Here is a 22296-nt window from a genome sequence, read left to right on the forward strand (position 1 = left end):
TCTTTTTTTGTGTGTGATCATTTTTTTTCTCTCATTTTAGGAAGAAAATACATTAAAACAAACATTTGCCTCCAACATACATGTATAATCTTGATTTGTTTGTAATGAACTTTAGTATTTTATTTATTATTGGCTAAATAAACTCAATAAACCTGCTAAAATAGGAGGAAGAATCAGTTGCACTGCCCACCTGCAAGTCACAATGTGTGGAGGAAAACTAAAACCTTACATTATCCTAACCACATCACTACAATCAGCGGCGGCATCATGCTGTCATGAAGTTGCACTATAATATTTCAGTCAGGTTGAGGTCTGGATTTTGACTGGACTGTTGCAACATACTAATCCTTTTCTTTTTCAGTCATTCATTTGTAGCAGTGTTACTGTGTTTGAAACCTATTGATGATCCAACCTTCAGTTGACAGATGGCCTCAACTTTCACTCCAAATTACTTTGGCATACAGAGGAGTTTATGGCTGGGCTGACAACTGCAAAACATCAGCACTCCATTACCAGGCACCGCAGTTTGAGATGTTTATGTTGATTCAGTGATTAGCTTTCACAAAGCATGATACTTTGCAAGCATGCTGTAGGCCATTCTGCCATGTTGTTACGAAATATGGTTGTTCAATCATTTCTAAATGTCTTTAGGAACTGCCACCTTTACACACTGAGGCCTGCTCATGAAGTTTTTAGTCATTGTATCATTTCTGTAAGCCTGTCGTGCTCTGACTTTGAGATGAATTTGCAGGGATGTCCACTCTTGGGACGATTATTAGCTGTTTATAATCCATGCACATCAACTATAAAATTATGGACTTCGATTAGAAGGAAAGACCTTACAATCCTTCCCAGATTTTTAAATTGATACAGTTGGAACAAAGGCAATTACTGATGTTCTTCTTTGCTATTGTACTCAAAGAAACCTATGTCCACCAGAACAACAAACTGCCAAAAACATACCACATTATGGAGGAGGTCACACTCATGGCTAAAAATATTCATTTTCAGTTATTTCTTTTTTTCTTGGAGGAAATAAGCCATGGTGATTTGGCTTTGATGGACTGTGCCTAGCATGTATTGTGTCATCACATGAAGCCTCGCCTTACCAGTTGTTCAAATATTTCATCAACATGGAAAATCCCTTTAAAAATAGTTGGAGTACTGCGCATGCGCAGTACTGCCATGTTGTTACTCATTCTGCTGCAAGTTGGTTCAATTTTGACGCGCAAGACGTAACCGGTAAACTCCGGTTTAGGATTTTCAAAATAAAAGATTCGGGAGTAGTTCATTATTTCTTGCGCGGCCCGGTAACAATTGGTCCGCGGCCCGGTGGTTGGGGACCACTGCCCTAAATGGCAAAAATATTGTTGGTGTTTATTCAATGTTTTCTGTATTGTATCAAATAAAAGCAATAAATAGGCTACACATCATTTTAGCGATAATTATATAAAGAATAATTCTTGTTTTTCTGATGTAGATAAATGAAATTAGATAATTATGGATAGGCATTTGCTTTACTTGAGATTCTTATACTAACAAAGTCTCATGCAAGACCAACACATATCCTTTTGATAAAAGATAGATGTGTGGCTGTAAGATAGGTTTGTACTTACTTTTGCATAAAATACATTTGTTAAGAGTTGTTTTCTCTTTTAATCCATTTCTTTAAAAATGGTCTAGTAAGTAATTGTCATTTCACCTTTTCTGAATTTTAGCTCCAGTTTTAGTATTTAGTGTAGTAGTAGTAGTAGTGTTTAGATCACCAATCAATTTATTATCAACATTGTTTTCTAACTGATGCACTCATCCTAGAAAGACTCCAGCAGCAGTTCAATTATTCATCACATATAGGATTTAGATGTGTAAACCTAAAATTGTATTATTTCTAGGCTAGGGTTATTTTCAGCGTATTAAAACAGGCAGGCTTTTATTTTGAAGTTTCATTGTCTGAAAAGCAGCCATTTTGGCGGGTTAAAGAAAAAGCCTCGTGGAGAAGATGTGGAATCAATGGAGGGCTGCAGTGTTTCTTTGTGCGTACTTTATTTTTGAACTATGGTAGTTACTAAGCGTTTAGGCTGTTTGATGATGAACAGCTTTACTAGGAATGCGCAATTTGTTTAGATCTCAGACGGTGTGTTCTTGCGTAATCTTTGTAATACTTTACTTCACTGTCATGCCTCGCCTGACAAACCGCTAGCCGGTGAACTCCCCAGAAGAATCAAAACCAAAACCAAATGAACAAAGCAATATTTAGTGACTTAAGATATTGAGTCAAAGAGCTACTTGTTACAGACGGCTGATGTAACAGATAAAAAGTTTGATCCTATCTCCATTGTCTTAAGCTAAAAATGCAACACCTGAACTTAATTAATTGTTGAAGTAAAAATGTGAAGGTAATAAAAAAAAATAAATTACAGTTTCTGTGTCAGCACATATCACCATAAGAAATTAATTTTGTATTTTCTTTATAATAACAATAACAAGGGCCAGGGCCAATGCTCCAGGGGCACTGGCCTCTGTTGGCCCCTTTCTAGAAATGATCATGAAGAAGAGCCACAGTTAAAAGATAAGGAATTTTAGTTGGTATTTTAGCATCTTTTTTGTTTAATTACTTTATTTTTTTCAGCCTTCCTTCTTCAGATGTGCAGTGCAGTTTTCGTCCTTGACTGTAAGCCCACCAGAAATGGTAACGGGATGCTTTACAACATATTGAACCTCTCTGATCCCTTAGAAGCCAAGTGTGACTACATGTGGGACGATGGGAATGTAAGTTTTTACCTTGAAAAATGTGCATTCTTCTTGCAGAGATGCTTACAAGTCATGTTTCCAAAGTCCAAGTCAAGACCCATATCTAGTCTCTGTCTTTATGGACTGAAATAAACATTTTGTGAAATGCATGTCATCTAATCTGCCTGGAACAGTGTATGGCTGTAATTCAGTTTGCCCTTAGGCCTAGTTTAGCTCATTAACACTCAATAAATGTTAAAGTTTAGAAAATTAAATTATGCTATTATAAATTATGTTGAAAATTAATAAAGCATACATTTACCCTTTTTAGAAATACAAATATTCATTTATGTTCTATTAAAATTTTAAAAGAAATTAACACTTGCTAATGTCAAATTTTCGAGTTAATAAAACAAGGTGGTCCTTGTTTTTAAAACCATGTTCTGGTTCAAACCAAGCAAGGTTCATGGTTTGATTTAGGTCCAGCAAGATGCTCTGACCTCTTCCTGTTTGTATTTTGATTTCAGATCATACTTGCAACCAATAACGACAAAACTGCACTGGTGATGAGACACAACTCCAGCTCTCTGGAAACATCTGAATGCCTTCCTGATGTGACGTGGACCCAACAGTGCTCACAGGTGTTACATCTTTGAGATGTAGGGACTGAAATTAGAGTGCCCACATCTGTAATTTCAGATGTGATTTATACTGTATATATATGTATATATATAGTGTATGCTTAAACTATACATCATAAAATTTGTATAACAATCTCTGTTCTTTATTTCCCTCAGATGCCAGGAGGACTGATGGATTTTTCAGCAAACTGCAGCAGTAAGTTTTATATACTGCAGTTTTTACCCTTAAAGTTTTTATTTACAAGTTGTACATAAGATGAGTATTTCCCTAGATTCATTCAGAATTTCCCTTTTATCAGTTTTTTTTCTGATTAAAAATGTCTCCCGTTTTCAGCAACATGTGCCAGCAAGAACTCTCTTCATGGAGACAGCCCTACCACTAAACCTACCGACGAAGGTGAAACGTCCTGAATTTATTTCTCATCGTATGATGCTTGATGGTAGAAAAGTTTAGAATAATAGAGTGTGGGATTTTCCTTTTGCTGATTATAATCAAAGTTATATAATTATGTATTGTTATCTGTTAATAGAGAAACAGTCAAACACTAGTATTGGAGCCATTATTGGAATCGCAGTGGCTGTAATCGGGCTGATCGGACTTACCACTTTCCTGCTCTATAAATACATTCCAGACTGCATTCCCAGGTTGGTTTTTTCCCCCACAATATCCAAATATATCACTGATTCTGACAATACTGAGACGCCGCTTTGTTCGGATTGACAGGACCCTCCACTGCAGCCTCATTGGACGAGCGTACAGAGCTGTGAAAAGGGAAAATAATGAACCAGGAGCCTTCAATGTGTAAAGTGGAGGATTTCAGTTCAGAGATGTTTCACTATTATTCACTAGATTTGTCTCCTGCATTATTACTATTGAAGACGTGATGTAACTTTAGGAAACAATCGGACTAATATCTGAAATAATTGTCTACACTAAAATCTAAAGTTCTGTCTACTGCTAACTTCTGCCATCTGCATACTACTGCTGTTTTTATTTCCAAAAGTGTTTTTTATATACCGGTAATAGCTGTATTGATATGATATTTTTAAACAATATTTTTCTTACGTGAACTTTTCTTTTGCAAGCTAACCTTTGAGATTGGGTTGCATCTTTTGAGAAAAAGCCAGATGCCAGATTTGTGCTGCACACACACACACACACGACACTATTATTGTTTTAAATTTAATTAGCCTCGTAGCCTTGATGACAATCCCCCTGCTGATGAGGTCTGACGCATCGGTGCACAGATGAATTGTTTCCGAGGCTGTGGAAGCCTCTTTGCTGCACCAGTGTGTGCACTCTGAGAGGCGTTAGCAGGGCTGTAACCTCCCCCAAACCCCCCACTGAGTTCTCCCCTGGTGGAAATGAGAGACTTAAAGCTGTGGAAGCTTGGAGACCAGTAATGTAGCACCAGAGAGTGTTCTTTCAGCGTCCTGTAGTATTATGACCTATTTATTAAATTATATATTATGTGTATATACACATTAGATAAATATTATGGATAATGCTTAATGTAACACTAATAAGATATGAGCATTAATTATGATTATATACTATGAACTATTATACATACAAAAGGTTTGTATGTGCTGTAATGTACTGTTGGATTCATTCCAGTGAAATGAGATCATGTCCCCTCACTACCACCTTTCATGAACTGCTCTTTATTATTCCAAGGCTTTTAATAAATCATGCTATTATAAACATAAAGTGTCTGAGCTTTGTTTTAGCCTGGATCAGGTTCTGGTCAAAAGCTTGAGCTTTGATGGTTGTTGGACTGTTCCTGAACACTGAAACTTATTTCTGTTCATCTGGGGTTCGCGGTTTGGGTCAGATGGTTGAAACCTGGACCCGAATCCAGACCAAATAAACTCAAATGAACTATTCCAATCCTATCAAGAAAGGTGGTGAATTGTCCAACTGGAATCGTACTTGAAGTGTGTAAATACAAAAAAAAGTATGTTGTTGAGGTAGTACTTATTATAGCAGTGTTTCCCAACCCTGGTCCTCCAGGCCCACTGCCCTGCATGTTTTAGGTATTTCCTTGCTTCAGTCCAGCTGATTTCAATTGGTGGCTGATTAACAGGCGTTTGATGAACTGCAAACAGTTGAATCAGGCACGTTAAAGCAGAGAAACCTCTAAAACAGGGGTGTCAAACTCCAGTCCCCAAGGGTCGGTGTCCTGCAACTTTTAGATATGCTTCTGCTGCACCACACCTGAATGGAATAATTAGGTCATTAACAAGGCTCTGGAGAACTTATCGAGGAGGAGGTAATTAAGCCATTTCATTCCAGTGTTTCGTACCTGTGGCACATCTAAAAACTGCAGGACAGTGGCCCTTGAGGACTGGAGTTTGACACCTGTGCTCTAAAACATGTAGGACAGTGTGCCTTGAGGACCAGGGTTGGGAAACACTGTAATAGGGAAATAGGGAGCATGCACACTCGTCATGTAAAGTGAATAAGTTCATCTGCTCATCATGGATCCTGTTAATAGGTGCAATATATGGGAGCAAGAGGTAACTTTGGTGCTCAAACTTCATGTACTAAAACCTGTAAAAAAAAAAAAAGCTAAGGAGAAGCATTTGTGTGAGATTGACGGGACCCAGATTGCGGGAGTTTGACAACTGAAACTGTTGGGTGTTTCTGGTCTGCAGTGTACAGAATATGTCAAATGTCAAAGGAAAGAGCAGAGATCGGAAGCTTCATAAAGCTTAGGAATAACCGAGAAGTGAATACTGGCCTATCTGGTCCAATCCAATAAGATGAGTTAGTATATCTGATCTTGTCCAATATTTAATGATGGTAGAAACATAACAGAATACAAGGCACTACAGTTAGCCGCATAACATGCCAGTTTGGTGAAAGTGTGTATTTTAACCTGTATGTGTAACTTTGACCCTATGAAAATTGAAGAAATCCTGAAATAAACAATTTTAAAAATGTTTGACTCATAATTATTCCGTCCTGGAAAACAGGCATTTAATCATTAAAAAGCCCAAAGGTGATGACATTCGTCATGAGGCTGAGTGTATTTAAATCTCAAACCAAAATTGTAGGAAGCACTAAGAAAGAAAGACGACCACAAAAAAGGTGGGGCTCTTTGGGTGGTGAGATGTATTTAACCAATAAACTGTTAGTGGTGTGAGGGTGATGTAACAGGAAGTGAGCTCATCAGGTCTTCCATCAGTTTTGTTTACCTGCATATTTGAACCATTATGTCTACTGATAGTAACTTTCTAAGAAAGGCGTGAAGGATTAGAAAGGTAGTTATTTACTTCCAAGCCATCCCACTTCAGGGTCACTCTGTCATGCATGTAGTTAAATATGAAAGTGTTGAAAGTTGTCTAACTGTTTTCTTGTGGCGTGTGGCGTGACCCATTTCAGCTAATGCGACAGGGCAGGAAGTCAAACTGTAAATGCTTTTAAAATATGGAGCAGGGGTTAACACCGGTCAAACTTTCTCCTGAGCAATGTGTGAAGCTTTCAGGTCAACATTTTGTTTATCCAAACCTATCATAAAATATAGAAACTCCATATTTCACCTAAGCATAACAGAGCCGTAGGTTCCTGGAAGACAAGTCTAAGTTGTATAATCCTTTGATTTCTGAGTTAATTTTATGGTTGTAGCCATGCTTATTTCATCCAGTGTGATTTCTTTTAGGCTGTTTGGTGTCAGTTCATTCTCAAAAGTTCAGTTTCTCTTTGCTGAATTTAGCCCGTTTTTTTTTAAAGCTTGTAGGTCATTATAGATTAATTAGTTTGGAATTTTTCAGTTTTGAGTCTGATTTGGTTAGCTGTTGAGAGAAAGTTTTCCTCACTTTTTACTTTTACATCTCTTAAAATGAACACGGCCTTGCTATCTTATATAGTGTGACTCCTTACAAAATAAGTCTTATTTTTTCTTGTTCACCCTGTCCTGCCATCAGCCAACAATCTGTCTGCTACTTTCTTTACCCAGTTTTTTACCCATCTGTCCTTTATGCCTCCAGTCTCCAGTTTAAGCTCTCACACCAGATCCAGATGCTTGCTGCCATCTTACTGGCCAGTAGATGGCAGCAAGCAGATTAAAACGACACACGCTACTGCCACTCCACACACACATTGCTACGAACATAAGTTGTGTGTAGGTGTGCATGATATGCATCGAAAATGTTAATATAATCGCAATCTAAATCAGATAATTAACGTAGCAGGATCAAATATATTTCTTGCCCAAACCTCTATGTCGTCAACAATAAGATCAAATCCCCATGTCAACATGTGCACCGTTTGGGTCACTTGTCTCAAGGTGTGGAAATTAACAAATTCTAATTAAATGTAAAGATTAATTTAATCTTTATTTTGATTGTGTCTGTATTTTTTGATTCCGTAATAATTAATATTTATATTCTGAATCACTTCATTCTTGTGATTTATCTACGCAAAACTGCAGGACCTGTATGACTTTTGATTCTGCCGCATCTTCGCCTCATTAGTGTAACCTTGCATCATCCGTGACAGCATGTTTTCAAAATAAAAGCAGTTTGTGATTAATGGGCAAATCCAAAATGTCACAACACTAAAAAAGAGAAATAAAAGTGCATGATTTTAATACGTTTTTAGTGCCGTAAATTATTTTTATGATATACCTTAGCTTTGTGAACTTAAAGCTGACGTTTCTCTTTGCAGATCTCGTGTGTAATTTACTTTGACATTCAAAAAGAAACGTTGGCTTCCGTATTTCCACAACCAGCCAAGGTTATTTGCACTAGACTCGCGTGTTTAGACCACTTGTGATCTGATCTGTAGTACGCAGTATCAATGTGGAAGAGTGCCATTAGTGTGGTTTCCACCGTGATAAAGTAAAGTCTACGGCTAAGATGGAGCTGTGGAAGAAAGCTGTGCTGTTCATATACGGTAATATTTGCATAACTTATTTGTCTTTAAGCTGTGTGACAACAGAGAGTTACTGCCTCAGAGTTAAAAAAAACAACTTCTCTCTGAGATTTATTGCATCATCAGGTGTAACTGCAAATATTCAAGATATGACACACTGGGTAGAGATAAATTTACTATGCATTGTGTATGTTAACCACACTATGTGTGCGATATCTTAAATTGACTATATTGCTTTTTTTTTAGAGAGACAATAGAAATGACCATATTGAGAAACGATTACGCCTTGTATTTAGTGTTTTTACTGACATTTATTGTGTTTTGTGTCTTTTTTCATAGCATTCCTTTTCAATTTCTGCTGTGCTGCGGATTTGCTTTGCACGGTCAAAAGAAATGGCACCCGGATGGTTCACAGCATCTCGTTGGAGTCTCATGCTTCAGGTTTCCAGTCAGCCATATGCGATTCCTCATGGAGCAATGAAACTGTAAGTTACAATTTCCCCTTTTCCCCCATTTTTTAACCCACAGTCATTTTTACTTTTTTATCTTAGAACCCAGACATGCACAGGGAGAACATGCATATTCCATGCATAAAGACTCCAAGCTGGGATTTAAACATGGGATTTCATTGTGTTTCTATGCAGTCCTAACTAATATGCTTGAATATGTTTTTATGTTTAATCTTTATAGTAACTGGACAATTAATTTAATTTAATTGGTTTATTTGGTAGGGACAGACATACCGCGACATAGACAAACTGAACAAAACAGCAGTCCCATGTTAACGTCATAGTGCAATAGCAACAGCTAATTCGCAGCACTTGTCCCTAGATGGGCTTTTTAAAAAAACAAAACAAAAAAAACCCTCTAAAAGTTAAAGTAATAATCGAACAAACAGTGAAACATCAAAAGTGGTTACAGTTCTGTTTTTGACATAACCAGAGTTTTGTTTGCTTCTTAAACATACTAAAACTGGTTACAGACTTTAAATCAACAGGAAGTGAGTTCCAAACTGCAGATCCTCTCACGGACAGAGCACTTTGAGCAAAAGTGGTTCTTCGAAAGGGAACCTTACAATTTCCATTTGAAGCTGATCTAGTAGATCTGCTGTTGCCCTGCAGTCTATTTATACAATCACTTAATGATTTCGGTGCATATCCATTTAAACACTTAAAAATCAATTTTAAAAGATTATAATTTATAAAATCAGAAAAGTCCAAAATGCCAAATTTAGCCAAAATGTGACAATGATGGAATCTGATTGGCTTTTGATATAAAACTTTCAATGCCCGATTATAGAGACTTGCTAATAGTTTGAGTGTAGTTTGACTAGTTTGAGACCAGACAGCAGCTCCATAGGAAAAATGTGAAAGGATCAATTCTACACTTAACAAATACTGTCTAAAATAGAGACTGAGATTGGTGAAATCAGTATTTTGTTCTACATGTCATTCTAATTTGAGCGTCCAGAGTGGGGTCCATTTTTTGCAGAATCGTCACTGATGACTGGTCTGCTGTAACAGGAAATTGTGTATTGTGTAACTGTGTATGAATATTCTTTTTCTATTTTGTATTTTGATTTCAGACTATGCTCTCAACCAGCTCAGACAAACATTCAAACAGCTTCCACATTCTAGAGACATCTGACTGCCATGTCTACATTTTATGGAGGGCACAGTGCTGGTCAGAGGAGGTATAAAATCTTTACCAAAGATGAAAAAAAAATATGTCCAAACAATTCTTTGGAAACTACAGACTTTCTTTAAACTCTGAGAAGCATACAAAAACTGTATTTAGATATATTTTTTTGATGTTTAAATGAGCAATATTTATTGAAATTAAAGTTTATTTTAAAGGGAATAATAAAATAAATAAGTAAATAGACAAGCTGTTTATTTTCCTCAGAGGATGGAACTGATGGACTACACAGCCAACTGCACCAGTAAGTATTGGTTGCACAAATTATTTCATCAAAACACCTGAATTTGTTTTTTTAATAAGTTGTTTCCCTATCAGTTGTATTTTTTTTCTTGATAATAGAGCTCGAATTTCAGTTTATTCATTGTTTTATTTGTAAATGTCGTTTTTTTTAGCAACATGTGCTGTGATGAACTCGAGTAAAGGTGAGTTTGAAGCACAACATTGTATTTACATGACAACTATTTCGCACCATTACCATCCAAGTATTTAGAGTAACATAAAATGGATGCATGCACATTGATGCATTCTAGGTGCACAAACCGGCGACCCGCTTCTTCACAGCAGCCGTAAGACTTTATAATACTTTCTGCTCCTAACAAACCTAACAAGTCCTTACATCCCTACTGTGATTTGTAGTTTTTCTTCCTTGAAATAACATTCCTGGTGTTATTTGCACATTCCTGTCCTGTTTGCAGTTTTTTTCAGCTCTTATAATCTCGTTGTTGTTTTTTTCTGCACCTCTTGTAAAGTTTTTTCTCTAAATTAAACTAGTCATCTCTACATTACTTTATAATAACTCTATTTTTAATAACGGCATATAATGATTTTACTTATGTTTTACTCTTGCTTCTGAGTAGTTTCTTATTCTTAATATATTTTCTCACTTTGTGTGAATGTGCTTGCTTTCATTTATCTTAATTTGCTCTTGTAACACCTGAATTTTTCCAACTGTATGACAATAAAGGACATTTCTATTCTATTTCTTCATTTTTATGTAATTTAAAAATCCTCTAAAAGAAACCATATCAGATGAGTCCTTTGATGAATACATTTTAAGCTTTCTAATTATTTAATGGTATCTGTTGACAGTTGGAGACTCACAAATCTTGATTTACTCCATCATTGGAGTCTTATCGTTTCTGGGGATGTTGGGACTTATCATCCTGTCCTACAAATTCAAAGCAAACATTTGCAGGTTTGCTTTCTTCCTCTCTGTAACATCCATACAAAAGCCAAATGTCCAGCTTCTGAGAGTAGTGAGAAAGTGCTCTGTTTTTTGTTCACAGAATGTTAACGTTTGTGAGACGTCTCTACGCGGGTGTACCAAAGCAGAATGATGCAGACCCATCCGATGTGGTGATAGCGAGTCAGTAGGAAGCTGATGTACTTGCAGTTTCTTTTATTATCAAAAAGCATCTAAGAAAATAATTATTTTGCTTCTTGCCTTTAAGAGTTTTTCTGCTATAAACTGTATTTAAGCTCAACATTGTTGCCTATATTTGATGGTAGCATCCTGCCATGTGGAATATTATCAATGTACTGTTACTCACCACTGCCATTAGCATAGCACTCCAGTTATAAAACTCAGATTAATGTGTACATTTATTTATTTATTTATTTTTATCTTACTGGATGTTTTTAGTAAATTAACTTATATTATCATTAATTTAAAGAACAAAGATGCTTATTTTTTTTAACCCCAGCTTATTATTTTGGACAGAAATCCAACATTATTAATGTTTTAAAAATCAATAATCTTCCCAGCCTTGATAGTAATTCCTTCTTCCGATGAAGTGTGACTTATTGTTACGCAGATGAATTATTTCTGAGGCTGTGGAAGCCTTTGTGCTTCACCAGTGTGTGCACCATGCGAGCTATTAGCAGCCCCCTGAACCCACCCTTACTGTGAAAGACTTAAAGCTGTGGAAGCTTAGAGATGCAGCACCAGCGAGTGTTCTTTCAGCATCCTGTAGCATTATGACCAATGGTAAACTATATATTATGTATATATAAGCTATACACATAAAATGCCTATTATTAATAGCTTTTATTATTACACCAGCAAGATATGAGCATTATGATTATAAAATATTAGATTTCAGAGTCAAATCCTGAATGGGCAATTAATGTTATACATACGTACAGAAGATTTGTATGTGTTATACCTATACTGTACTGTGTGGACTCACTATGTGAAATGAGATCATATTTTTCCACTTTTTATATTTTTTCACTGTATCACCTTTCATAAGCTGCACTGTTTACTAGTGCAATATTTTAATCAGCTTAATAAAAACTATACCAGTTGCTAACATAAGATGTCTGTGGTCTGTTTTTGCAGATGTTTGCTTGCTGTGAAACATTGACATATACTCATCATTGGCATGGATGCATTTTTTTTTGTTTTTCAGGGATCTTTAAGAGCAAAAACCTCATATGCATGTTTCCTCAGAACCACATCAAAATTATGCATGCGGCTCTAAATTTACATAAACCTCCTCTGACATTTGTGGAAAACTGCAGGCCAAGTGTTTCACAGCCGTCAGCTGCCACTCTTCTTAGCAGTGACTGAGTTCACTTAAATAGGTTGTTTTTATGTTTTTGTCGTAGCTTTTAAGAGTTACGCTTTTAATAGAGGGTAATTCAACTTCAACTCTACTGAACAAAGTTGAAGTTTGAACTTTCAAAAATCAATTCAAGAATCTTGATATTAGCCTGATTTATTCTTTCAATAACTCCATTTTGATGAGTTTGTGTGGTTGTAAACACTCAATTTTGTCCAAATTCAACCCAAGCTAACAAAAATTGCCATCCTCAGATAAAAGGAAAGTACAACTGTTGGGTGGTCACGGTTTGGTAAGACCACCAAGCAAGGTCATGGTCACAGTTTTCTGTTTAAGAGTATTGGTATTTTACAGAAAGTGGATGGAATGATGAATGAAAAGAGCTGCCTTCAAATTGTTCATCTCAAATCAACAGCTTAGTGTTCCTGCATATTCCCAAAGTATGGGCATCAACTATATTAAAGAATTGTGGGCAATGCTTGAAAGCAGGATCAGCTTAAATAAACTCTGCCGTTTCTGAAAAGGGAGATAAACATCAAATCAGATCTGAGGCAGAAGCTGAAAGTGAAAATAGCTACACTTAATGTGTGAGGCAACGAAGGTGGAGTATATGTCTGGAGATTCTTTTTTAGCCAATGAAAATTAAAACTGCTGGTGGTGTGACATTTTGCACAGGAAATGATGTAACCGTTTTTCAACAAGTCTTTCTGCAGTGGAACACTCAGCAGCTGTTTACATACATATTTGAATATTTGTGCTATACCAGCCTCCCTGGAATAATACATCTTTAATCAAAGTTTAAAGGCTTTTTTTTATTTTTAAATATTGTGTAAATGAACCCTCCCAGCCACTTCTGTGTCACTGTGTCATGCATGCAGTTCACAACAAAAGCCAGGAATCTTGCATGGCAACTTTCTAGTTTTGGTTATCCGGCGTTTGTTAGCATGTGGTGTGATCTATTGTCGGCTTATCAAAAAAGAGTGCATCATCAAAGCCTAAATATTCACGAGAGCAGGGGTTACTGTGGGTCAAACTCTCACCTGATTCAGATGAGATGTTTGCTGAAACAATAGGCGGTGGCTTCTGGGAAGTCATGTCTGAACTTTTTTACTTTAACGGTTTTGCTTAAAAATGTGTGTTCAAGATCTGGATTGTTTTTTATAGACTGCACAACCTGTTCAGGGACGCCTTTTAAAACTGCTTCTCAAAATATTTCAGTTAAGTTTGTATGTTGGCCTTTGGGATTAACTGTAGTTTGTTTGAGCCAGGTTTCTGCAGATTTATTTATATACTCTTTGGGATCCATGTTACAATCCCATTCAAATTTAGTAATAGAAGCGATGGTGGCTAGAGGAAAGTGCTGATTTATTGATCGAGCCAAAGGTGTGATGAACTGGTGCACTGCAGTTGAATTATTTACATTTTGTGTCCCTGCTGCATTCTGCCTATTTTTTCTGCAGCCTATTTTAGTGAAAGCTCCTGCCTCCTGTTTTTCCATCGCGTCTATCAATATGTTTTAGAATCAATTATCCCTTGCAGCAAGTATTTTCCCAATGGCTGTCTGTTTAACAAGTCGCCACCTTTTTCCCCACCAGACATTTCATTTTTTTTTTTTTTTGCAGTTTTCCTTCTTCTGAAATTCGTCATGCTCTGCCAGATAAGTTATTAATTAATCCTTCTATTTGCTCACCAAGGGTGCCCCATGGTCCTATGTCTCAAGGTCCTATGCCCCACTTTGAATCGTGTTTCTCCCTGTCGACCTCATCCGCCATGTTCAGACCCAGAAATCTCCTCTCCTCTGCCTTTTTTTCCTGCTCGCACGGCGACGAGAAAACCAACACAGCAGATAAAGTTAAAAACTTTCCCCCAAATTACAGTTCCCAAACCCCAACCATGGTTTCAAAGCACATTTATAACAAACAGAAAAGCGACGTATGGACAAAAACGTCTGCTTGGCGGCAGAGTCGGACACACAGCTGACAGAGACACAACTGACATTTACATAGAACACCGAAATGGATCCACGCTCTTCAAAGCTCCTATTTTAGTCCTCGATGGCAACACCTTTTTACTTATACTTCATCTGAGGATCAGATCGCGATCGATCTTTACCTAACTTCTACGTTGTCCTATGATGGCCAGCTGTCACCAAAATTATACAGCATCTGATCAAAAACGGATGATCCATTCCCTATTTCTACAAAGGCCTTTGTGTAAAAGTGAAGAATTCCATGTGTGTAACAAACTGTGAGTGTGTGTCCTTGATAAGCGTCTCAACACAACTAAACAATATTTTTATTTCAGCATTGAAAGAAGTGGAGTCTTTTAACATACAAAATAAACATATCAAGCATCAGAGACATTATGTCACATAAGGTGTGACATAAAATTGGCCCAAACCACAAAACAAAACCACGTTTGTGAGGTCTTAAAATGTCAAACTGTACGGCCTGTAAGGGTTATGTTTAATAAGTTGCTAAGAACGCTTTTTTTTTTTAATCACCCCGCAAGGGGTCTTTTTTTGTGGGCTCTCCCTTTTTTCAAAGTAGGCTGACAGGAAAGGGGGAAGTAGAGGGGGTGGGGAAGACATGCGGTAAACGTGGTCAGGTCTGGGAGTCGAATCCACGACAACAACGTCGCCTCTGAATGTGGGTCGCGCTAACCCCCCCACCACCACGGCCCACTGCTAAGAACACTTTTTCCACAAAGTCATAGCCATTTTTTCAGCGGATTCTTGAACTATCCATTCACTAGTCAGCTGCAAATATTACAGTTACATCATCACACGAAAGTGAATGTGTGTAAGTAATGTGATGCAGAATTTGTGTGGAGTCAAACACGTTTAAGGTGTGACATAAATTGGCCCAAACCACAAGACAAAACTGCGTTTGTTAGGTCTTAAAATGCCAAACTGTACAGGAGAAAAGGTCCAAGCGCAGCACCAACGTAACTTCTTCCTCCAAAAGCCAAATCATACAAACTACTTTGATAAAAGCTGTTGGATTTGTTTATTCAGTAGTTGATAAGTGAGCATGTTTGTCTTTCACAGTCTATACATCCTTTTTGTGTCAGGTTGTAAACATTTGCAGCAGCTTACTTTACAAGAATAATGCAGCCCATGTTTACGCTTTGTTAGCATGTAGACTAGAGCTTTTGTGACACAGTGGATGCGTAGTATTTTGTAGCAAATATGCCATGTCTTAATTGTAGGCACTTTATCCCAGTCTTAAAAAGCAAGAAAGTGTAGACCAGTAGAGTATAAATTGCTAAAACGCTGTTATTTTGCAAGCTAAGGCAATGGAAAAAAAGGAAAACCTTCTTTACTCTGTAAACAGACACAACATGATTTCTAGATAAAATGCTTCACCTCCTGTTCGAGTCAACTTCAGACATGAAGTGAACTAAAGGAAGGAATCTTGTGTTAGTCAGGGTTACTCTAGGTCACTTTTTTGATCCACAAAGAAAAAAACATGAAATTTGAATGTGAGAGAAGTAAATGACTGGATTAACTACTATTTGGGTTGATCTACACATTTTCATGTTCATATCTTTAAAGACACTCCCTTAAAATAATATAGTGGAGGACTTGAAGTGACAAGATCAAGAAAACAAACAAACAAAAAAACCTGAGAGTAGAAATTTATATTTTAACATGTAAATTTTAACATGTAAAATCCATTTGTTTCCTGATTTTTTTTCCAAATAGATTCATGGAAATAAAAAAAGTGCTTTAAAAAGAGTGAAAATTCATTTTTATACCTTTGCTTTTAATTTTGGTTATGTGAAGATAGAATTTCTGTACCAGTGTGTGGAAACCTGAACCCATCGTACACCGACAAAGAGAAGCTATAGAAGGACGGTCTGAACTTATAAGTGGGGTTCAGTAAAGTAGTTTCGAAAACAGATAGAAGTCATTCAATTGGCAGAAAAAGTAAAGTTTACTCCAAACGTAGGAAGTGGACTACAGCGCAAAGCATTCTGTGAAGGGAGATTTTAATCAAGCAGAGTTGTACTAGAGGACAATATCTGGGCTAATTTGCTTGCTCCAACTCTTAACATTATCAGCCTGGTGTGGCATAGAAAACTAGAAAACACTATGTGAGCAGCTGAAGGTCTGAGTAAAAAGTAAAAATACAAAAATAGAGAAATTTGCCTCACCGATTCTTATGAAAGGGGAGGGTAACCTTCCCTTACACTTTGCCATGGCAATAGCCAATAGCCTTTCTCCTGTATGAGACTTATTATCTGTTTCTGCAATTTCAGCTTTGACTGGTATGGTACTGATATTAGCTGTCTTACACAATACCAGTTTAGACAAAAACAAACAAAAAAACACTGAATCATTTGCTACAAAAAAAGGAAGGAATAGCGAAACATAAATAGGTTACATTGCCACAATATTAGCAAATGTTCAGTAAAGTGATTTAGACAATTGCATATTGATAAATTATTATTATTATTATTATTATTATTATTATTATTATTATTATTATTATTATTATTATTATTATTATTATTATCAGTAGTAGTAGTAGTAGTATCATCCAGAGGGTGTGGATAATCTAGAGGCTCCGCCTGTTAAAAAGGCTCCGCGGACTGGATCTGTCGAGCACTCTGGTTCAAACCAGATATGGAGAAGGTGATGTGGATAGTAGTCGTCTGTAAGTATGGTTTTGAACTATTTATTTACAACCTGCTTGTTGCAAATATGATCAGTTGTCAAATGGTTTTATGCAAACTGAGATTTGGTTACTCAGATCACGTGACTCACTCGAATGCCGATGACAGAATTGTTTCTCTCCGTACGAGACACCGTTTGTAGTTTATTTTTTCGGTTTCGTGTTTTACCACTAGCAGCGTTTCTGTCATGATAGAATTCCGAATCGTGAAATGAACGTTTGAACAACAAACGCAGCTGGTTGCGGCTGGTTGCCGGTACCTTTCATTTCCGTAGACCACCCATGCGATCCTTTACCTTTGAAATTCTGCTGCTTTTCTTCTACGACCAAAACCCCCTTTAAATATATCTACTGACACCGTTTGAAGTAGATAAAAGGGGATATTTATTCGGTTTAGAGAACGTATTGCTTTTCAGTTGGTGACGTCATCAGCATTGGGTAAGCAGCCGGGGAATTCCACGAGGATCATGCACAGTTTAAAAAAATAAAATAAAATAATTATAATAATAATAAATCATGCACAGTTTAAAAAATAAAATAATAATAATAATAATAATAAATCATGCACAGTTTACACATGTTTGAATGTAGCAGTCTTATAGTTGAAGTTTTGCGTTCAGCCAAAACAACAGCCAAAAGATGAGTTTTTCAAGAAGCTCCTATGTTTACTACGTCGTTATTCTTGAAAGTGACTGGCGTAAAAAGAGCAGGTGGCGCACTTCATTTAGGTTTTGAAGTTTGAAGTTGGATTCAGTAATAACATGAAACAAAACTTTCACCATTCTCCTCTTCCAAATGAAACTTGCAAAGTGACAAAGCTAACTGCCAAGAGCAGCAGTAAACTGATTTTATTACAGGGTTTTTGCACTTTATTTTAGAAACAGTGCAGCATGTTTGCTAACAAGGGGTCAACAAGTGTGTTAAAGATTTGAAAGATATGATCATCAGTATTTCAATACACAGTTTTTATTCCAGCTAACATGTCAGCATTTTTTTTTGTTATGCGGTTTCAGGAAATCTCACTGTCCACCTTTAAAGGAGCTTCCTACTAATTTGCACCTCGTTGAATCCTTCAATTCTCAGTTTGTGAGTGAAAATGTATCTCACAATCAGTTGTATCCTTGAACATCTGATTGTTGTTCAAGGATTCTTAAGAGTCCAAATGCTGTTGCACTGCTGCCTGTTCTTTAATGGAGAACTGCTGCTCTGCTCTGACATTTTGTTGCTTAAAAGTCTTGGTATTTTGTTGATTCCTACCAGCCATAATGTAACAACACTATAAAAAGATTTTTCTTTTCTTTTTTTGTTTGTTTGTTAGCAGGTTTGGTTCACCAGGTCATCTGTGCTGGCAAGTTAACCTGTAATGTCAGCCGTAATGGTGACAAGACAACTTACACCATCTCTCCAGACCCTGGTGCGCCTAACATGGATATGTCTAACTGGGATTTTTCTTGGATTAACGGAACTGTAAGTTATGACTAGTAAAATTTCAACATTTGAACTTCCTGCTCAAATTACCTGTTCTCCCCTCTGCTGTTATTACTGTTGTTGTTTACTAAAAAATCAATGAAAAAAATTTCATTGATTAACTAACATGTTCAATATTATCATTTGATAATATTGTGTATATATATATATATATATATATATATATATAGAATATATAAACATGCATATATATTTTTTTATACTTTTTGATTTTAGAACTTCACAATTGCTGACAACTCGGGACAAATTCCTCCAGTGCTGAGTGGCAGCATCTACTCTCTACATACCTCAAAATGTCTCGAGGGCATTGTTAGCACTGTTTCAAAGGTAAGCTTTACTCAAATTGGAAGACAATGCAGCATGCTTTCGTTCAAGAACTTTAGTTTACATTCAGATAATGTCTAAATTAAAAGTGTGTGCTGATAATATTTATCTCTGTTATGTGTTTCCCTCAGAATACTGGAGCAAAAGATGAATACAGAACCATCTGCCAGGGTATTCCTCACTCTGTTAATACTTTCCCCCATTTATCAAAAATAAAATGATTTTTATTCATTCAGTAATTTTAATGAAGTGGATCCTTTGTTTTTACAGTAACCTGCTCTGACAAAGACTTCAACCATGGAAAAGAAGGTACTAATCTATGTATATTGATCAATGAATAGAAAATATATATTTTTAATTTAGCTAGACCTGTAAAACTTACCAAGCCAAGAAAAAAGATCAACAGTTTAGTTGTGAGTTTGTTATTTGGTGGCTGAAAATGTATCACACCGTATTACTTAATTTTTACTCATGTTAGGGGTAAGGTTTGATTAATCTGTCAGAACTAATTTATTTTTTTTATAAAGAATGTAATTTTTTTATGCTGCAGAGTAAGCTTATGATCAGAAAATAGCATTTCTTCAAGCAGTGTATCGGGCTAAAAATAAATGTTTTTTTTTTATGGTGGTTAACCCTATAATGCTGTCTGTTAATAGGTGGACATTCAAAGATTTGGATTGCAGTTGGAGTCCCAGTCATAGTTATACCTGTGCTGGCAGGTCTTGTTTTTCTGTGCTACAAAATCTGCAGGTATGTCTTTTTTTATGTTGACTCAAAAAACTATTTGTTTTTTTACCTCATCTGAAGACTCTGAACAAAGCTCTATTTCCATTGTTTAGGAAAAGCAAGGGCAGCCAGTGTGGAGGGCGTTACCTAACGGTGAAAATGAAACCTGATCCAACACCTGGCGTCTAGATAAGAATCAGAGACGGAGAAAAGCCATTTAAAGGAATTTCCATCCATATATTGTATCAGTCTTATTTCCTGTAACAGCTTGATTGTGTTTGGGACTGTTGAGGGGGATGGTTACATAATTTATTACTTTCAACATATTTGAGGCTCTGATCTGTTCAGCAAAATTTTATTCTGTGTTTTTATGTGGTCTATATTTGAGAAAGAACTTGTGCGACTTCTTTATTGAGGCTGTGGAAGCCTCTTTGCTGCACCAGAGCGTGCACTCTGAGACCCATTAGCAAAACATTTCAACCTAGACCTCATTAAACCCATTCTACCCCCGCAACCGTCTCACACACACACATGCTCAGGAGTAAGACATATCGCTGTGGAAGCTAGAATAATACTATCTATATACCTTGATCTGGTCATAATGTTATGCCTGATCAGCATATATTATAAAGTCAATACTGATATTGATCTATTAATATGATACTGATATAGCTATAATAAAATATCAGCATTAATGTGAAGTATATAGTATAAATTATTATAAATACAAGTGTATTGTATAACCTTAAACTTCACAGTAGCATTTCTGTTTTTAAATCTATGCAGTTTTATTCTATTGTGATTACTTGCTTGGTTTGCTCTTTGTGCCTTATATAATCCTGCACAAATCATGCAGTAGCATTTGCAGTTTTAAATCTATGTAATTTTATTCTATTGTGATCACTTGCTCGGTTTGCTCTTCGTGCCTCACATAATCATGCTTGCTTGTTTCTCTATCTGTGTGTAACTTCCTTTAAAAAAGTCAATAAATATCAGCTTGAAACAAAAAAGGTGTCTTGATGTCAGGCCTGTGGATGTTTGGGCGGGGTTTAAATGTCGGATGATTGTATTCGACCAGTGAGGATGAAGGAGCAGGGTGATGAGAGAACGCTAAAACTAAAAGGAAATAGTTTTTGTTTTTTCTTTAATACATCACATCACCTTGTAACATGACACCCAGAGTGCAACTATTTGTGTGGTTGTACTTGTTTGGCATATAGCAATGCATAACCAGTACCTAAATAAACCAACTGCTCCAATTCAGAATCACAAATTATAATAGTGGATGCTGACTAGGTTTCTAGTATAGATTGATTCTACTGTAAAATGCTGTTGACACTTGAGTTTGCTGACGCTATTAAAAAGCTATGTGTGGTGTGATCAGTTTGAACCAATCAGAAACCTGAAGCAGAAAACCATCTAGGATGATGGAAAGGCTTTTCACTTGTTCTTAAGCAGAGAATGGAAAATACCCAAACACAGGAGTTACTATAGGTCATTATGATGGGGAACAAAGTGAAGTCCCTCCTGTGAAAACTTTGTTTACCAACTATTCCCATAGCAACATATACAGTATTCACTGGAAGATGGTTATGATTCTTGGAATTGAGCTCAGTTACCGTAAGAGGTGCAGGAGTCATGTGATTTCTTTTCTTCTTTTTTTTTTTTTTTTTTTTTTTTTTTTTACAGTCTGGATGTTTGTGGGGGTAGGTTTCAGAGTTGGTGTGCATGCTGAATATAGACTAGTGAAAAGTAACAATAGGGACATGAAATTTATAGTAGTTTGGCCACTCAATGTTTAATTTGAATTGATCATGGAGGGAGGGTCTTGTTATGAACACATATTTTATTATGTAGAAAGAGGATGTAAAACTGTGTATTGTAGGTGTCTTCTATCTCAGACAGGGTAAAAATTGCACGACAGCAGAACCACGCCAAAATGTGATAATGTTTACATAACTTCTGCAGTAGTTAGAGATCAGATAGGAGGGCATTTACAGGAAATAGAAGTGTTTATCATAAGCTTTGATTAGATTTTGCTTTCACTCAGCTTTGCAGTTTGTATTGAATCTTTTTCCTGATAGCTTTAATAAAGCTTTCAGGAAAGCCTTAATGAAAGTTCATCTCTGACTTTTGATGTCTCACTTGGAGATCTCTGACTGTAAGATGGGCTGTAATCTAACTGCCATGCAAGAATTAACCCAAAACTAAATGTTATGTTGGTGATCAGCGGGACTTAACAATACTTTGTTAGTGATCAACAAAGTGTTGGGCAAAAGCTGTGAACAATTATGCAAATGTGATTTTTTTAAAAATACATTTGCAAAACACTGAGAATTTGTCCAGTTACACCAGTTCTAGCAGGAATTGGCATGAATTACAGCAAACTATTAGGAGAAGCTTGTGGATACGTAAAACATTTCAAACAAATCATACAGTTTAAAGGCCGCTACCAAATAGCCTACTGTGTAAATATGTGTATACTTCTGATTTCCTTTTTTATATTCTGTCTGTCTTAGTGGCTTTGGCAAGAGTTTTTTTTTTATAATTTAACTTTAAACAGC

The sequence above is a fragment of the Xiphophorus maculatus genome, chromosome 19 (genome assembly GCF_002775205.1).
Source record: "Xiphophorus maculatus strain JP 163 A chromosome 19, X_maculatus-5.0-male, whole genome shotgun sequence".
Classification (NCBI taxonomy): Eukaryota; Metazoa; Chordata; class Actinopteri; order Cyprinodontiformes; family Poeciliidae; genus Xiphophorus; species Xiphophorus maculatus.